Below are 14,840 nucleotides of genomic sequence, written 5' to 3'. Positions count from 1 at the left end.
ATTTATTATCTACGTATAGTAAGACACAAATTAGATGTAGCATCGGAAAATGCAATGGAATGAAAATAAAACCGATTACTGCCGATTTACACAATCAATTGAAATAGCTCCCTATCGCGCCATTCGACGCTATTCGTCGCTTCAGATTCACGCGTCAGAGAAAACAAGTGCATGTACATAGACGCGTCAAATTGACAAATATATTAGGTCATATGATATTACAAGTTATTACGTTCGTGCAAAGATCATATTCCGGTGGAAAATAAATATTGATAATTTGGGATAGCGCACTTGATTTGGATGTGATCGGTTTTACGAATTTTGCCGATGCGAAATCTACGTTGTGTCGTACTATATCTAGTTTGTCAGCACTAGGTCAATTATTTGGTTTTTCTTATAAGGCGAGTGTTCAGCAGGTGTATCTGTTTGCAAGGATCTAGGCTGAAGTGCTGTTGAAAGCTAAAGTAAAGAATGCTTTAAACTCTTGTGATACAACCTCGCTCAACGAAGTCTCATCTAATGCACTCGAATTGAAAATTTATTGAAACTTAAGCTGTTTACTGATTAACCTGCACAGCGTGTTTAAAATACTGCATATGTTTACAATCGCTTACCTCTGGTAAACTTGCCAGTAACAAAATGATGCATAGCAAGTAAACTCAAGATTAATGCGACGTTTTTGCTGAAATGAAAACAGAATGTTGGGTATGTGTACGATTTATACGCCTAATATTTCTATATTCATTTCCTACTGGTTGCCGCCCGCAATTTTGGTTGTTGCAAGTATAAAATAATATATATATCTGTGTGCTTTTACAAACTACAATCTTTCTCAGTGAAAAATCATTACATCTTATTAAACAAAGTCGCTTACCACTGTTTGTCCCTATGCTTCGATTTTTAAAGTTATATAACGGACTTTCAAGCGATTACTTTTAATAGAAATATACATGCCCAATATAGTAGAGAATTACTGAAAAACTGTGAACATTGTAAGACATTCTGCAGTATATTTATCAGCATTATAAGCGTGCGAAGCCGGGGCGGATCGCTAGTTTAATTTAAACCCGAGATCCATTCAGCTGTTCTAAATTAAATAACTATTCTTTATATAAAAATTCGCGTTTATTATTTAATTAACGGAAGCCCTCAATGTCAATATAAATGTCATGCAAACTGTTTTTTAAAATAATCGAATACATAAAAAAACTTGGTCTATAAATGGATTTATTTCATTTGAAATTTTTTAATGAAAATTAAAACAACACAATTTTTCTTATCTTATACATTAAACTTGTAAAGCCATTGATCCGCTGGGTGAACTTGCTCCGGTCGTGTCAGATCGCCTTGCTATCGGATTAAGTGAGTGAGGAAATAGAGTGCGCCTGTGTTTTACCGCTTTTTACTGAATGCATATGCATGTATGCACGGTACATACGAAAATAACATTTATGGTATAAATGTTATTATATGGTATTGGTATACAGTTATGTACACACACTTCACTATAACAAATCCTGTGTTAGCTGGTTATTGACAGTATATTTTATAGATAAGGGACCATTTATTACATAAGACAATTTTCACTACTTTTTGACCCGTTCCCTTTTTATTATAAGAAAATATAAGAATAGACCGACGCTATCCCCCTTGTTTAATATTTGTTACCTAAGAATCTAATGGAGAAAATTAAAACACGTTTGGTTTAATTTAATGTTTATTTTTAAAAGTAACTTTTTTATTTTAATTTGTAATTGTCATTTCAAAGGTTTTAAAGATACCCGAGTGAACCTCGGCATGTACTCGGTTTTTCGTTTTGGACTATTTTAGGTTACAATTGTTAAATTGAAAAACGCACCAAGTGACGCCCACCGTTAGTCTGTAAATATAATAAAAATAGAGTGTCTGTTTGTAATATATAAATAGCCCTTTTTTACTCAATGCGCATGTATGTATACACGGTACATATACCGAAACAATATTTTCTACAATTTTCGTCTGTCTTTCTGTCTGTTTGTATCGGATAATCTCTGGAACGGCTAGACCGATTTTGACGGGACGGGACTTTCACTGGCAGATAACTGATATTATAAGGAGTAACTTAGGTTACAATAACATTAGTTTTTTGTTAATTAACATAATATATAAATTGTTAATTAAATCTCAAAGTTATTAAAACAGTTTGCTTATTTATTTAATATAGGTCTGCACTACTAAGTCACGTATAGTTGTAATATAATATTTTATAATACTACTTTAGAACAAAATATTTATCAAACGTTTATCCGGCTAGTTCGTGTGACGTATTGGAGCGAAGGTTATATAGTTAGTCTTTAATATAAACAAGACTTATCGAGTTTACATGACAAAGAGCCTCTATATGACAGCTACCTCGACATAATCTGTTATTCCATATAGTTATGTCGACAAGATTTGAGAGGATACCGAAGCTTAGGCATATTTTCCCAAAAATAATTGCATGTGAAATCATATGATTAAATATACATATTTATAATTCAGAAGAATTTGAGAAAAACAAAAGGCGGTGGAGTTTGAACGGGCAGTGCAGAAGAAAGCTAGCTTGGTGGATGGGCGGTAAAATGATATAATTACATACAATAAGCGGATAAATAATATATGTATCGATTGGAAGATTAATATAGAGATATATCCTCTCGCTTTTTTTGCAGACATGTGAGTGAGTTCGTGAAATGGGACGGATGTATGAAACGGAACGGGAAAGCGCGCGCTATTTGATTTGACCAATGAGCGTCTACTTGGCTAGAATTAGCCGCCCAATTTTCGATTACATACAAAGTTAATATTGCTTATTATTAAAAATTTACGACTGCTGGTTTTTTTGTTATATTCTTTTAGTTTCATTCTCCTGTAAAGCCAATAAGACCGGATTTTCACCGTCTTATTGCCTGTACTGAAATCGGAAGGTTCGCTTATTTTACGCCCAGAGAATCGGAATTCCGATTCAACGGGGAAATGCTGCTCGCATTCTTGCCGCAATTCCATGCCATCATAATTTGAACAATAAAGCTATTTTGAATCCGAATATTTGATTCCATATGTGTTGAGTATTCAATGTTAATAATAATCAAAAATAATGAAGTACTAATAGTAGAAGCAAGTAATTAAAAATATCGAAAAAATTTTTTATGATAGTTTTAAAAAACTCTTGTTTTAAAATGTGTTTATTTACTTTCAATGCGTGCAGACAACCTCACGTTACGTCAATGAATATGAAATGATTTTCACGTTATGAAACGTATTACAAACAATTAGCAATCGAGAACAGTGCCAAGCTAGATTTGAGAATTATAAATTAACTACAACTTAATTATTATTTTATTTATGTTGGCAACACAGATTAAAAAAAAATTGGGCAGTTGAAATTCGGCGTTAAAAAATTGCACACACAAATAAACATAGGAAGTTAAATAAATACTTTTTGAATATTTTATACGTTTCTTTATTATGTTATATTATTTCATTAATATAGAAATTTCTTGTTAGTTTTTAAATGTATGTATTGAGTAGAAAAGCTGTATTATGGTGCTCGAACGAATGAAAAGCAAAATATAGGTACGAAATAAAGAAATTTTGCTTATCGCAGCAAACTGTCTTAAATATTTTTCTTTAAAAGAGTTTTCTCAGCACGGTACTTTACTCTGAATCAGTTTTATGAAAGTTATGGGGCTACTTTTAGAAAAGTCGGCGACGCCTGAAATGCCTACTTTAGAAAATTAAGTTCAATTTAGTCCAAAGTTCTTGTTCAAACGAACATTTTAAATGCTGCATTTTTCTAATTCTTTTAAATACGACTCCACGTAAGATAAAAGAGAGACGAAAATATTTTTTGCGGCGGAATAGTTCCACACAAAAGTTTCGTTGCCTTATTCGACATCGAATTTTATTTTCATATCTCAATGAAGTGACACTTCAAAACCAGCCTTTTTTACTTATAGTGACAGATGCAGAGAATAAGAATAATGTGTTTTTGTTGTACTTTTCCATCGCTATCCAGAGATCTACTCAAATTTAGGAGGAATTCAATAATAATAATTACATAACAGTATTGCGATTCTATACGAATTTACTTCGCAAAATTCGTGAAATGTCTACATTAATTCACAGTTAAAATCGAATTAGGTATGGTGTTACGTCATTTTGATAGTATATAAATATTATAATTATTATGTAAATTGTGTGTGCATATCGCACATTTACATTTCGTGCTTTTGGTTTGCGGTGAGCTTTGAATTTCTTCTTATAGAAGATATACTAATAACCTTACTAAAAGATGAAAGATGTTTCAGTTTGTACTGATTAGTTGAACACTATTTTCTCTCATTCTAACATCAGGGATTTGACATTCGAAAGAAGAAGACACATTCAAAAAAGAAAAGTTTATTTTATGATTTTTATATCTGAATAGTAGTTTATTTAAAATACAATTAACACTTTTTCTTGATTTTTGTCCAAGACCTCACACAAAAAAGTGCGAAACCATTTCGATCTCAATTTAAACTGGAACGAATTAGGTAAACCCTTCTAAATATAAAACTATGTGGCTTTTCGATCTCATAAATTTACATTTATTAACGCTTCGTACATAATTAGCCATTCAGTTGTGAAAATACAAAATCAACCTAATTAGTACGTACTATGTCATTTCAAAGGAACTCATTAGTATGATTTCATCAGAACTCACCCAAGACTATTGAATTAAATTTTACATAATAGCTCTGTCTATTCTAAAATGGGAAATCGACATTGGCTATTACGTTTGTTACAAAGCAAGAGCTCGGGGGTAGAATGCTTAGTATTGACAGAACAAAACAGCGCTTTAAAGCGCCGCAGCTAATTAATTGAACCTGTCACAAAGCACTGTTCGCAAACACGAAGGATTACATCCCTTTGATAGGTCAAACTTGACAATGTACAGGTTGATTCTTCATCAAATGTAACTATTAAGATTTTATTTTTCTTGTAATATATAGTATTTGTCAATTGTAAGATCTTTTAGCAATAGTTTTGCTCTTTTAATGTGTATCTCAAATCAACATGTGACGTATTGTTAAGCGGGCGATGGAAGCGCGCGTTGCGCTGTCAGTCAGCAGGACACACTTTACGTTTAACGAATTAAATGTTAATACGAAAGGGCAGTTTACTAAACCAGCTCAATTGTGAACCGGCTTATTTATTTATTTATTGTATGTTACGCTGAGTTACTTACCTTCCAAATTGAAATACGAAATATTGGTAGATTATATTAAGAACGCAACGAACACAACAGCAACAAAAACACTGGAAACGGCTCACCCTCAATTAAGATATATGTGCTATTTGCAATTTCAGATCTTAGGAATTATCCAAGGATGTTGTTAAGCAATGTGATCTAATCATTCGCTAACCAATCCATATATGTATATCACGTTAAGTATTTTTACAGTTAAAAATTAGTTCATGACAGAGTTGAGAGGTAACAAGCAAAAAATACATATATTTATTTATTTGTAAGTAGAATATAATATAGGTAACGTTTAAAATAATTGAAAATTTCTTTAATTTTTTTTTAGTTAGCGACAAATTAATGGTAGTTTAAGTTGGTTTTATTATCTATATATAAAATAATAAGTCCTGATTGACTGATTAATCGTCGCCGAGCGTAAATTATTATTTAAGTTAGGTCCTTGAAATTTCGTGAGTAAATGGGTGAAATAAGTGTTGGAAGTTTGTATGGTAGTCCGTAATTTTTTTAAGCTAGGGATACGAAATTTTAGTTTTGGGAAACTGATTAAAAATATGTCGATACCTATTTCAGCATTATTGAATATTCTACCCTAATGGCGTGAAATAATAGTTGAATATTATTACAGAAATCAGTAAAAACATTCCACCAAAAACATTAAATGTAAAAATATGCCAAGCCTCTCGCTACAGTCTTTCAATCGTAAAAGGTTTTGAGATCTCATAATAGCCAGGTCCTATTCAAATTATTATGTAGTTAGAAATCAACATTTAGTAATTGTATCAATAGTTTTCTTTACATTTTTGTTGCGTTGAAATATGAAACTTTACTTTTGGGATGCTGATTGAAAAATGAGCCCGGACTTATATAAGCATTTCTGGACATTCTACACTTAAGAGGGTCCAACAAGAGGTGAAAGTTAATATGGAAGTCTGTATTTTTATATGGTAGAAACATGAAACTTTATTTTTGGGGTACTGATTAGGAATGAGTTCATATACCTAGTATGTAATCATTGTAGGATATTCTGCCCCTAAGGGTTGAAATAGACGTTGATATTTCGTTCATAGGTTAGTCTTTTAAGTTGTAAGATTTAAGACCTCTAAAATTATGCAACGATACCGGAATATTAGTTACTGCACTCCATCGTAAAGTCATAGGGGCTACAGTTATCACTGGATAATAGATGGATAGATGAGAAACAGTGTAAATACAACGAATATTTTTGATACCTTCAGAATACCTTTTAAGTTTGAAAGAGTACAGTTTACGCCTAAAGTCAATTAATAAAGCACAAGATCAAATTTCTGAATAGCCTGGTCGAGAATGAGCTTTACGAACAGTCTGGTGGATCTAGCCCACGAAAGTTGAATCACAAATGTTCTTTACAAAAGGGTCATAAATTGACGTATTTTTAAGTAGTCGTATATAAAGCTATGCTAGTATTATATACAGATATTACCTACATGATAGTATTTCACCATTTAACTTTATAGTAAGTAATATATATTTTTTTATAATTACAAGTAAAAACCATTTTTGATTTAAATTAAAACAAAATAGATTAAAGCAAAAGTATGTCTATATGATTCGAGAAACAGCAAGTATATCACTAAAATTTACGATACAGATATCTCTATATGATTAAAACAATAAATATTATTTCAACTAGCGATACCCGAGAGTAATCTGATCAACTCTCAGAAGTACCTCGACTTATATGATTAATAATTTTGATCAGGAAAGTGTTCCAGTAAAATAATAACATTTATTTATCGATATTGTATTTAAAATATTACGTAACAAATATTAAACATAGTATATAAAGGATCTCGCTCACTTGTGGCGATATTAAATGAGTCTAAAATAAAACTTTTTTTTTTAATATACATGTTTTAGTTTAGGAGTTATACTCAAATTCAAATTCCTTTATTCAAAATAAGCATTACTTTTACTTATTTATCGATGGTCAAAACAAACAGTACCACCGCTTTCCGAACTAGCTGATGAAACTCAGCGGGTCTTTTTTGTCTATTTTATTATATGCACAATTTTATATGAATAGAAGTCACCAGGAAGCGATCGTTTCATTCCCAAGGTATGCTATGAGTGTTTGTTATTATTTAAAAGAGATTTTAGAATGCATGCATCTTACCGATGATTGCTGGTTCAATCCCAGGCAAGCACCACTAAATATTCATTAATTCATTTGCGTTTATAATTCATCTAGTGCTCGGTAGTGAAGGAAAACACCGTGAGAAAACCTGCATTTTTCTAATTTCATAGAAAATCTGCCAACCCATTGGAGCAGCGTGGTGGAATATGCACCAATTCTTCTCCTTAAAGGAGAGGAGCCCTTAGCCTTATGATGATGAGTTTAAAATTAATTTTAAAAAATGTCAATAATAATATATTTTGAAAAGCATAAATTACATAGACTTTCTTTATATTTTTTTAAAATGTTAAAAGAAAATTGTAATATTCTATGAATGGCTTGCAAATTCACTAAGCGAAATTGTAATTTACCTTGAAATAGCTGCGGGCGTCCCGCCGTGTTCTTGCTCTTCGCCGTATTAATTATATTTGCGTTATTACAAAGTGAGCAAGGAAATAATTAAGTCGGCGTCTCTTTCAGCAGTGACGTGATTCTTGCGAGCAGTTTTTGACATCTACTTGATTTGAGTTTTCTTAGCGAAGAACAATAGTTGTTGGTACTTCGACCTCGGGTTGTCTGTGTATACAATAAAGTTGGAGTGTCTGTTTGTAATATTAATATGACTGCTATTAATTATATAATGCATATGTAGGTATACACAGTTTATATACCAACTATTTTTTTTTTTTATTTGTTTATCGATTTACGTTATTACGCTGTTCCATCTGGGCCTAATATGACGGGACTTTCACTGGCAAAAAAATTATGTAATAACGAGTAACTTATACAAAAATATATTTTTTGTTAAACTCAAACGCGCACGAAGTCGCATGCGCAGCTAGTGTAAAATAATACACTTCATTTTATGAAATACTAAAACAACAGAGAGTATAACTTTCACGTAGGCATAACCCGATTCGGTGAATCCAAGACGTCAAGATTTGCCTTATAAGCTATCTACTAGAGCAAAGAGAAATAAATAATACATTAAATTTTATTAAACAACTCACACGTCTAAATATAAAGCACGTGCAAATAAACTTAATAATACAATCGCCCCCATGATTGTATGTTGTTGAAAACATTAATTTATTCGTTCCTTTCAGAGTAAAGTCATTCGAAGAATCGTACAACGCAAGATAATCGGTTCGAAAATAATTATAAACGGGAGATGAGGAAAAGTTACCTTTACTAACAGAACTCACGAGACCAACACAAAGGTATATCTGATAAGACGCTTATAGAACTTACTTAATAGTATTTTTGTAAAAGCAAAATGCATATCTTTAGTTATTGTAAATATTTATTAAATCTTTATATTTCACGTCCATGCGCCAGAATAATTCTTCTTAATAATCTATATTGCCATTTGCTTTCAAAGGTAAGTGATCATTAAGACAATGCTCGTTATAATGAACGGGTGCTTCTTCCATAGAATTGGCGTAGGTTTCATACCCAAGATGTTCTTCTTCGACCTACACTTCGTCGTCCTTAGATCTTGCCTTATATTACATAATATTTATTTTATATAATAATTCTAAAATTAGTTGCTCCAAGTTTCCTCGTCCCACGCAAAACCTCTTTACCAGGGTAAATCCACATTGTATCCGATCTAAAACATTTATTATAAATAAAGTATGTATATAATTTATTGGTACAATTACTTATATAAATAAATGGTTGTGGATGTGTCAGTATGTCATTAATAGACTCCACTGTTGACTTTATTGGTGACCGACCGTGTTAAAAAGTAAAGTAGTAAAGTAACAGCCTGTAAATTTCCCACTGCTGGGCTAAGGCCTCCTCTTCCATTAAGGAGAGGGTTTGGAGCATATTCCACCACGCTGTTCCAATGCGGGTTGGTGAAATGTACATGTGGCAGAATTTCATTGAAATTAGGTTTCCTCACGATGTTTTCCTTCACCGCCGAGCACGAGATGAATTATAAACACAAATTAAACACATTACGGGATCAAACCCGCAATCGTCCTTTTAAATTTTACATTTATATAATATAAAAAGCAAATAAATAAAACTAAAAGTAACTTTTAGTTCCAGAGTCAGAGTTCAATAAATATGCCTACAATATATTCAATGAAATATATATTAAAATTTAACTTATTTGAGTGTATGAAAAATTTAATTTAAAATAAAAAGTTATAATAAAAATCAAGACGTTCTGTGGTTTCGACAAAGTTGGTTTGTATGGGTTTGTAACAAGTTTTGAAACGTTGACGTATACTCGTATATCTTAGATCGCTTTGTGACCAATGCTCTTTGATAAAAATACTTCTTGGAAACCTTTGTGAACACACAGCACACACTGATCAAAAAGATTTTTCTCTATGGCTGTTCTATTTGCGTGTATCATTATTGTGTTTCATTTTATGATTCATTTCTCAATGATAATAAAATACAGTATTACCATACTCTTCCCTTTTGTTTTTTCGGACTTGCCAGGAATTTTCTGCATACGTCCATTTCACAATCGTAATATGTAAAACTTTAACAAAACTTATGTAAATATAACGCGTTATTTTTTTATTTATTAACTGAAATAAATTTTTTTTATCTAAATAAAATTAGACAAAGTTGCGAAAAAATAAAATATATATATATATAATGTGATTAGTTTTCCAGATTTCTTATTTTCTTATAAAATAATAGCTATACATCCGGTTTCGTCTGTATTTGAACTTAACAAAATTTATTGTGTTAGACAGACAGACAGACAAAAATTGTAAAAAAAAAACGTTATTTTGGTATGTGTACCGTGTATATATACACACGTGTAGTAAAAAAACGGTGACTAACACAGATTCCAATTTTATTATATGAAAAGATTTTTCATAAATATTAGACAAAGACTTAAAAAATCAAAGAGATAATTAATTAAGTAGTAAGTGTAACAGTAATTAACACTTCGCACAATTGACGTCAAATTGTCTTATAGGCAATATATGTGGTAATTTATTCGAATATAACATTACTGGAAATGCGAGCATTAGATATTACTGCATCTCCGGGTACATAATTAAACTACAGATCAAGGCCAGATTAGGGGCTTCGGCTATGGGCTCGGGCCCAACGTAGGACGCACGACCTTTATACATAAGTCGTTTAAACATATACTTTATATATTTGATTCAGTAACTTACCATAGAACAAATTAAATTCTAAACTAACAAAAGCTGAGATGACCCATTGGTTAGAAAGCGATGACCGATGATTTCGGGTTCAAGCCCAGGCAAGCACCACTATGTATATGTACTTAATTTGTGTTTATAATTCATGTCGTGCTCGGCGGTGAAGGAAAACATCGTGAGAAAACCTGCACATGTCTAATTTCATCGGAATTTTGCCACATGTGCATTCCACCAACCCGCATTGGAATAGCGTGGTGGAATATGTTGCAAACCCTCTCATTTATGGAAGAGGAGGGTTTAGCCCAGCAGTGGGTATTTTACAGGCTGTTACTTTACTTTAAACTAACAATTAGATATATAGTAAGAAATTGAATTAAATAGTACTAGTTGTAGAAGTTAGGGTTACTCGTCAAGTGTTAGGCATTTAAATAACAAAGAAGAACTCTTGGGGTTGGTGTTTGCAGTTGAAGAAACTTGAAGTTTATTTCAATTATTATTATCAAAACCTCACGCTACCAATTTTTATTTTTAAATGGCAAGTCGGTATACTTTTTTAATATATCTGAAGCGTGACATGAACTTATCTAAAAGATTAAGACTAGATTAATAAATAAATCATATCATTCATTAAAAGACTACTTTTCGAAAGAAACGCCTGGAGTTAGGCTCGGGTTCCACCATAGGACACTAATTACTGTAAATAACAGCTTTGTAAATCTGTTTATTTGAAAAGATCAGCTATGCGAGTTTCTTGCCGTTTCTTCTCGCTAGGAGCTGCTTTCCAAAACGGTGTTAGTATTTAATTACTGACGATTCAAAAACGCTTCATTGTGAAGTTTACTTGAATAAAATTGATTTGATTTGAAACACAAACTAACAACTTTGACGCATTTTTTCATTTAACGAGTTCATCTCAATAATTTTTCTTCGTGCTATTATATAGTGACTGAGGAACTCGAATAGTATTACAAGTAAACTCGAATAGTATTAAACTATTTATATAGTGACTGAGGAACTCGAAGTTAAGTGGAGATGGCCCAGTGGTTAGAACGCGTGCATCTTAAACGATAATTGAGGGTTCAAACCCAGGCAAGCACCGCTGATTCGTGTGCTTAATTTGTCTTTATAATTCATCTCGTGCTCGGCGGTGAAGGAAAACATCGTGAGGAAACCTGCATGTGACAAATTTCATAGAAGTTCTGCCACATGTGTATTCCACCAACCCGCATTGGAACAGCGTGGTGGAATATGTTACAAACCTTCTCCTCAAAGGGAGAGGAGGCCTTTAGCCCAGCAGTGGGAATTTACAGGCTGTTGTTTTTGTTGAGGAACTCAAATGCCTAGTAGGTACGTTCTAATATCATAAATTATTTAACGATAAATCAGTATAAGCTTGGATTGTTTGGTTCAAACATAACCCAATATTGGGTATAGTTCCGAGGTTTGAGCTTGATTTACACATTTTGAGCATTAACGGTCGCATCGTATGATGGGTCTGAGTGACAAATCTGCCAATCAGTGACAGTGTTTGTGTGTTTGCTAATAGCAAGTGTGAAGTATGAACTTCGACATTGTATTTAACGTAACGAACGAAAAACTTTAAACCAATTAAAATATATACGCACCGACGGTCCAATTAAAATAGATTCAAAATATGATGATAAATGAAATTATTGATTTCTCGGTAATATTTTATAACGGCTTTTTATATAGAAATACTCATGCGTTTTTTATAAAGTTACTAGTGGCCCGACCCGGCTTCGCGCGGGGGATAATAAGACTTTTTTATATATATATTTTTTTTCATATATTGTGGTTGTTTTATTAAATATATATAGATATGTTTATTATCATTGAAATGAAAAATCCCAGGCGGCTGGATTCTTTTCGACATACTTTATCATTCTATTTCAACTTACTTACACTAAAACCTTAATAAACCCTCTATCAAACCTTTGTACATCGGTGAAAACTGCATGAAAATCCCTTCAGTAGTTTAGGAGATTACAGCGAACTTACAGACAATCAAGCGCGGCCGGGGGACTTTGTTTTATAATATGTAGTGATAGTGATTGTAAAGTAATATTATTGTTCTATTTCTCTATGAAACAATATTATTTTAATCCTGTTTGGCCTTACAATTTAATTTAAATTACACAATAAACTTCTATTACGTTGTTGATTACAAATAAAACAATAATATCAATAGACCATGCTTACGCTAACATAGTACTTACTATAACACGGCTTGATAAAATTCGCTGAGAACAACCATTAATTTAATAAAATAATATTTGTATTTTGCTTTTGCTTGTTCGCCGATTATTCGAAAACATTTTAACCGATTTGGATTATTTAATTTTTCCCATGCACTTCTGTGATCTATAAATTTCATAAACCATTTATAACATACATCGATAAATTTATATTTATTAAGTTCAGATTAAAACTGTCCATCATCAAAGTGCCATATTTATGGATATACAATACATATATCCCATAAGGGATAAATCTGGGATCAACATACCATATATTTTAGAGATTTGAGCAAAATTTTAATTTTAATTAATTTAAATTTTAATAATTTGAAGTTTTAGCAATACTTTTAGTTATCGCTTGTATGACACAGTATATTATAATTATTCAGAACTTAGAATTTAAGTTTATAATAGTTTATTATTTACACATTGCGTAATAATTAAAAATGATTCCTTAAAAATAATAGAAATAAACGTAAAAAGATATGATCTTAACGCTTTTATAGTAGACGATTGATTTCAAATTGGCTAATCTTATTGGTATGAAACTGTGCCGGTTGTGTATTTACAAAAATATTATATACTAAAACCTCCTTCGAAATGCGCTGCATCTTCTGTTACAAATGTATTCAAGTTTATTTTTTTCTTTCAGTGGAACATTCCAAAAAAGAGATCTTTGTTCATTAATATAAATTTCAACATGAGATTTAAAATACTCAGCTTAAGTATCATGTAATATTGTTGAAGTATCTAAGTGTCATGCTGGAAAAATACATCTCAACAAAGGAGGATTCTGAATCGGCCCTCAGTTCTTTGTAATATTCATCGGTGAAGTACAAGAGTAAGTTCAGCCAAAATAAGTTAGTTCACGAGGTTTTCCTTCTGTGTAGACAATTAATCATAACCCAAAGGTCATTTGTCAACGAAATAATTCACTAAGATTCATGTGATGTGTTATATAAATATATTTTTTGTATACAACCTGTTTTATTACGAATTGTCGCGAAAAATACAAAATGATTGACACATTGTAACCTCCACATTTATATGGGAAACTACATTTCGGAGTAAATCTTTTTTTAATTAGTTTTAGCTCAGCGTTTCGTTTTTTTTTTACCATATTTAAAATATATCTCCTTTAAATTTAAATTATGATAATGGTTGATTAAAAAAAATACCACTAAAGAATAAAATTAAAATATACACCAACTAAAATGTCTGTGAAAACACAGATATGTAATAAAACTACTAACACAACATTAATTTATGTCACTATAATAATTTACCAATCGATACATATGTATATTATTTATCCGCTTATTGTATATAATTATATCCTTTTACCGCCCAGCCACGAATGCTTTCTTCTCCCTGCCCGTTCAAAATCCACCGCCTTTTGTTTTTCTCGTGCCAGGCAGTACCAGCTCGCCGCACCACGCCACGAGATTAAGTGACGGGAGTCCCACAATGTGGTGTCGATAACCGAATCAATAATTATACTTATAAATGTTATTTCAATTAAAAGCGTATTTAAAAATCAAGGCCGAATTAAATATTACTATTTCAATTAAAATTATATAAGTATAATTAAAAAAATCATGACAGATATAACAACAGAAAAATTGAAAAAACCATTTTAACTTTCTGTAATTGTGATCGATATCACAATTTTTTAACAAACTATATAAGGTCGTAGACAATAGAGGATGTTTTTACTGTCTCAATTCTCAAAAAATGTGTTTATGTTTGTATAGTCTGCGTATCCGCACTATTTACCCAGCTGTACAGTTGTTGACACTTGCGGAAAGGTTGCTCGTATTATTGAGGTACACTAGCTGACACGATATCTCTTGTGAATGAGGAGGCTTGGAGCTTATACCACACCGCTGCTCTACTACGGATTAGGAGATATTCATGTGACAGAATTGATCATACATATGCAGGTTTTCCTGTTCATTTCATAACGGGGATTTATAAGTAATGCTTCGAATGACATTCTCCCCAATTCATGTCTACGG

The sequence above is a fragment of the Vanessa cardui genome, chromosome Z (genome assembly GCF_905220365.1).
Source record: "Vanessa cardui chromosome Z, ilVanCard2.1, whole genome shotgun sequence".
Classification (NCBI taxonomy): Eukaryota; Metazoa; Arthropoda; class Insecta; order Lepidoptera; family Nymphalidae; genus Vanessa; species Vanessa cardui.
The sequence above is the reverse complement of the archived record's forward strand: the minus strand, read 5'-3'. Positions refer to the sequence as shown.